Source organism: Coregonus lavaretus (genome assembly GCF_964263955.1).
Source record: "Coregonus lavaretus genome assembly, chromosome: 5".
In the NCBI taxonomy this organism is placed as follows: Eukaryota; Metazoa; Chordata; class Actinopteri; order Salmoniformes; family Salmonidae; genus Coregonus; species Coregonus lavaretus.
The window spans coordinates 52,402,532-52,408,770 of NC_139992.1; the positions used below are offsets into that span (position 1 = coordinate 52,402,532).

The window sequence follows — 6,239 nt, forward strand, 5'->3', positions numbered from 1 at the left end:
CTAAGCTAGCTTTGCTATGGAGAGAACAAAGTTTTGAAATTGAGGACTTCTCCCCTCCTGACTGACTCCTTTTGGTCTCTAGAATGGGAAGAAAGAAATCTCTTTGTTACAGAGAGTCTTGCCGCCTACAAACTCTAACGTCAAAATATTGGACATTGGAACATTGTTCCTGACCTCCAAATGTTTGGAATGGTCGGTGGGGATCTAAAGAATAATTATGTCATATTGTTTATTGTTTTGTGATGTCATTAAGGATGGTATTACTAAATAACTGTATCTCTGAAAGTGTACACATTCTATCTGTCAGATTTGCATCTAATTGTTGTATAAAATATATGATTAAGTATGAGAATACTTTTGTGAAGATAGGAATGTGATTTTAGTCTTCTAATGAGATTATAATTTTTCATATAAACTATGCACAGTGACTAGCCATGCCCCGAGTAACATCAGAGATTGTGTCATCATGATGGAACGCCCCTTTTACCCAGAGGGCATAAAAAGCCTTGAAAAACAAAACCTTTAGACCAGGAAGTGTGGAGCTGTCAGACAATCTCTCTCAGACAACCGTTGGTACATCTGAAGTGTCTACTCTAACGAAAACTCAAATCGAAGAAAAGCAGAGACTCACCGAAGTGGGATTTTTTCCTTTTTGAGAAAGTGGTTCAACAGAGAGACGACGATCAAGGACAGCTACGCGTAAATATCCATTGCATTTTTTATACGAATGAGCGATGGTTTCCAAATGAAACAACAATAAGTTGAATCTCTGTCTCTCGCTTTCACTCTCTTTCTATTGACCCCTCCTTCCCCTAACCAAGCAGTCATGCTATTGTTAGTCCAGTCCACTAGGGACCTGTTTTCATTGTATTACGTTAGTAATCAATAACCTATACCGTGTGTGTTTGTATTCTGTGTTATCATTTAGTTAGTTAGTAAATAAATAATTAAGCCGATTTGTGTATTGCTGATTCATCAATAAGGTTAGGGTTCTTGCAGGTTCAAGGATTATGCAACGTTCAGAATGAGACGGATGAGGTAATGATTTAATAAGTGACTGTTATCGATATATAACATATATATATATATATATATATATATCTTCTAAGAGTTTAATTCAGGAGATGGTAACTCGTTAAACAACTTCTTCCGTGGTGCCCCAAATTCCTAATGAGTTAATTGTTGCAATATTAATTTAATCGAGTGACAATTAAACATAGTTAGTTGATTCGATAAATAACAGTCATGACATTAATGCAAGTAACGTCACGACAATGTGTAGGCTAAAGCCTGCGCTGACCTTGTGTTTAGCCAAACTGACAGCAGCTAGCTACTATGATAAAATTAAAAGTGCCTTAATAATAACAAAATAATAACACAGAATTAAAATGTGTACCAGTAAGCCATATGCTAGTCATGTATCTAAATGTTTATGATACAATCTGTGTGCTCTATTGATGTCTGATCTGAGTTTGATTGGTTATACCTAGGGATTCCTATAGGGGTGCACCGGGATTCCCAGCTCACTCATTGCAAGTGACTTGAAGCCGAAGCTACATCTCTGTGTGATTTATTTCCCCCTTTCAGGTATGAATGCGATTTTGAATGTATTTGTTCATGTCAGAATGTTACAGATGTTACTGTGTGTTATTTAGCCAGTAGCAAACATGTTTAAAACAATATAAATGTGTTACTTGTACTGTACGTTTAGACAACTTGTAAATTAGCCGTTTTGCTAGTTAGCTTGCTAGAAGGCTGCTCACTTTGCACGAGGTGACTTCGTGATCAGACCGTGCCTGAGAAAGACCAGGCACACAGCCCCTGCGTGTGTGGGTGAATGGGAACAATGGAAAACTTTTCGGAAACGTAATTGGTTGATGATTTGATATGAAAAACACTCATTAAAAGTGACTTAAAGGTGAAGCAACATCTCCGTGTGATTTATTTCTATATTTCCCCCTTTCAGGTGTATAACATTTTGGAGGCTCTGTTAAGATGAATGCACCTAAGATCGACTCCATGAGATAGGAAGACCCTCAACCGACATTAATCTTCAAAATCAACTCAGGCAGACGACAGTGTGACAGACAGCTACGGTGGAGGTTCGACAGAAACTGGAAAAGGAGTGCGTGCAAACTGAGGTCAGAGTGAACAACAGGGAGCAGCAAGGTCCATTCAGTAAAAGAGAACCTTCATTAAAATTGTTGTCAACTTTTTTGCTAGTAAAATGGAATCAGCATTAGAGGATATGCAAATAGAAGGGTCCCCTGTAACTCAGTTGATAGAGCATGGCGCTTGCAACGCCAGGGTTGTGGGTTCGTTTCCCACGGGGGGCCAGTATGAAAAATGTATGCACTCACTAACTGTAAGTCGCTCTGGATAAGAGTGTCTGCTAAATGACTAAAATGTAAAATGTAAGTGAAAGGAGCATTGTATAAACTGACTAAAGACAATCTCATTGAAATAAGTGACTTTTTGAAAATATCAGGACCATATCAAGAGAATCTAACTTTTAAAACGTGCATGAGCCTTGTTTCACGTGTTATAAAATATCTTGAACAGGAAGAAGTAAAAGATCCAGAGGATGATGGTATGTCTGAACTGTTGAACCTTAAAGACATAATATTATAAATGAGATGCAGGAGGCTAGTGACGTTCTCAACGGACAAAGCGAATAAAACTGAAGAACATGAAAAAGTACAGAGCTAGAGCAATTAAGGAAAGTGAGATTCAGAGGAGCTTGTTAACAAAAATGGAAAAGACACTGACACAAACAAGGCCCCGCCCCCTCCTCAAAACACAGTGCAAATGCAGGGACACGCCACAGTATGGCGCAAAGAGTTTAAGATATCCGGTCAAATAGGTGAACCAGGCCAAAAAGACAGACTCATGTTCTCCAGCCTTGCTCACCAAATCGAAAATGGAGTGAATAAAGGCTATCCAGAGATAGAAATAGTGGATGCAGTGGTAAGAGCTATTGCACCAGGGCTGCAAATGCGGAGCTATCTGGAAGGGAAGTCAGAGTTTACTCTACCCACACTGAAGAGAATACTGTGGTCTCACTACCAAGAGAAGGGTGCAACAGAACTGTTTAGCCAACTCACATCAAAAGTACAAAGCAGCAATGAGACCCCCAAAAACGTCCTAATCTGTTCCTTGCATCTGAGACATAAAATGCTGTTTGCCTCACAGAAAGCAGTGTCTGGTCTTAAGTATGACCCAGCACTGGTCCAGAGCATGTTTATGCATGCTGTCCTGACTGGTCTACAAAATGACAACATAAGAACGTACATGCAGCCATATCTCTTAGACACAAAAACTACAGTGAGCTGCTTCTAGAGAAACTGAACACTGCATGTGCTAATGAGACAGAGAAACAGAACAAAAGGAAAATGGCTATGCCACAGCGGCCCGCCCCTGTCCAATCAGCACAGACTAATGAGGCCCCTATTGAAAATAATCTTCCCCCTGACCTGGTATCAGAGATAAATGAATAAAGTTCTGATGTGATAGTGTTAAAAAACGTGAGTGCTAAAGTCTCACAAATCAGAGAATCCATTCAACGACCTGTGTTTATACCACAGCAATATCCCCACACCACCAAGCTGAGAGCAGGATGACATGACAATTATCAAGCACAAGGCCCACGTAATAGCACTGGCCAGCTCGTGGCCTAGGACGGATGAGAGAAACCGTCCAGTTCCATCAACAGGTGAGAGAAGTAGCACAGTTCCAGCAGAGATAAGCACCACAGCGATACTTTGCACCCCCAAACCGTGCCCGTATGAGAAGGTGCTTCCACTGTCAACAGAGCAGATCAGAGGAGTACTGCCAGCACTGCTACAGATGTGGGAGCAGTGACCACTTCCTTTCAGGCTGCTTGCTGGTTTAGAGGAACAAGGCCAACCAGAGAGGTTCCTGTAAACGAAGACAGGTTGCCACTGTGGGACAGGGAGTAACCAGTCACACAGAGACATCCCAACACTGTACAACCTGTGCAATGAGAGAAAAGTGACATGGACTAAAACAGTGCTCTTCCTGTAAGAAAACACTCTACTGTTCGAGAGAATGTCAAAATGAACACTGGGCTGAACACCGAAAGAACTGCACACAGAGACCGTACTCCTGTATGAAGACGAGTGTAGGTTTCTTCTAAGGTAAACCCGCCTTCTACTGTAACTACCTTAGTAGGAAAACAGTGCCTTGATGAACTATGGAAAGATGAAAACGTACCTGGTGTTAGGCTGAGAAATGTTTCAGATATAATTGACACACCTGACTCACTACAGATAGTAGCTGCCAATGGAATGAACATGCCTTATGTAGGTTGGATAGAAATTACTTTCAAACTGGCCTCAGAGGCAACTGACATTAAATAACTAGTCATCCTTGTCCTTGTGATGAAGGGCAGAAATCTATCTCATCCCATTATTAGCTTTAATGTGATTGAGCAAATCGTCAACAGTGAACAGTCAGGAGGCACATGCACAGAGCAGTTAAATGAGACAGTGAGAATGGCCTTTCCTAGCGTAAAGAAAAACAATGTCCAAGCTTTCATAGAGCTAGTGAGTGCTGAAAAGTCATACGAGTACCTGGTGAAAACTACAAAAGAGAAGATCAATATACCAAAACGGACCTCTGTTCAGGTTCAATGTCAGGTGCAGTCAAAGCCCGTTAGAGAGGACACCACACTGATCTTTGAGCCTGATGTAAACCCTCAGTGGGCAGAAGGACTTGAGTTCTGTGAGACTCTAGTAAAGCTGAGAAAAGATGCCTCTCCACATGTCATCATTGATGTTCAGAACGTCACATACCACGACATCATGTTAACATGGAGAACTGTAATTGGCCCTGTGCAAGAAATATAGTCAGTCTATCCCACCAGCATGCTGGAGAACGCTCATCAATCCCCCCCCCCCCCTGTTGCTGTCAAAAATGTTCTATAGGGAGCTCTGAGACCTGATGAATCTCTATTCTCTCTTAACCTTTTTTTTTTTTTTTTTTTGGGGGGGGGGGGGGGGGGGGGGGGGGAGTGGGGGGGGCTTGGTGTGGTAGGTTACTGAAAAATTGTCAAATTAAATCATAATCAATCGTATCACTTATAATGACTTTATATGGTCACTGACAGTGTTCTGCAATGGTCTCCCACCAATATATTGGGATATTCATGTATTGCAGTCATTTATGAACGTTTTATCTGTTGATTTGTGAATGTTGTAAATGCTAGCTAACAACTGTACTTTCTACTGCAGGCTACGTGTTGTCATTGAGCTAGCATGGCTATTCATGTCCCCTTTCTTTGTTAATTTGTACTTTGCAGAGGAGTTTGGTGTATTAGGGCAGGACAGTATTTGTTCAGGTACTGTATGTCATGTGTTTTTGTTTGTCAACTTACGTTGACGATATTTAACTGTTAGTTTGCAAGTGCACGTCATGTACTGTCCTGTACGTAACACCTGGCTGTTATTGAAAAAGTTGGCTAGCCTAGGCCTATAGGCTATACTGTACGTTAGCTACATTTTATACTGTACATTGCATTATATTGTTATTCTTTCCCTGTCTACTGTACCCATGTGGAAGAAAGGAGTTTGGCGTATTAGAGCAGCACAGTATTTGTTCATGGAAGTCTTTCCTCTCATTATCAGAGAATAGGAGATCAACACCAACTCTGATCCATTGGTCATAAACCGAACAAAACACAACCAGAGGCAATCTACACCGGTCACATAAGTTCTAGGTATTAGTTATAAAATGACAACAGTGCAGGATGTAGTAGGTAAAATGCCACTCACAGACAGCGGCGCACACTGGGGCACTCATAGACGCAGTGTAGGGCTGGGGGCACTCACAGAGGCCAGAGGAATGGTTGAGGCACTCACAGAGGCCAATGCAAGGGTGGGGGCAATCACAAAGGCTGTAGACAACTTGGCTGGGCTATGGACATGTTGTGTCTGTAAAAAATATGTGGTTACATTAGGATTATTGAAGGTTATACTGTTATAAAAACAGATCAATACAAACCAAGCTTTTGACAGGTTAGCCTGTATTTTATTTACCTGAGCAGGCTTCCTTGCCAAGTTAAGCTTTGCTTATTGAACTGCAAAAGATAGAAAAAACGTAATAGTCACAATGAACAGAGGATGAAACCAAGTCACCTGTTAAAAGGATTATCTGAATCAGTGTTCTATCAATGCAGCAGAGCCATAGTAATTGAGTAAAAATAATGTGACAATTATATA

The 6,239-nt window shown here is 41.1% G+C and overlaps 1 long non-coding RNA gene across 1 annotated transcript; it reads left to right on the top strand.

Annotated features, from left to right (window-relative positions):
* The first annotated feature begins 553 nt into the window (after positions 1 to 553).
* On the top strand, positions 554 to 2,418 carry LOC311129512. Its single transcript, XR_014613287.1, has 3 exons — positions 554 to 699; positions 1,491 to 1,587; positions 1,967 to 2,418. It is a non-coding gene; the product is annotated as an uncharacterized lncRNA (long non-coding RNA).
* The last annotated feature ends 3,821 nt before the right edge of the window (positions 2,419 to 6,239 follow it).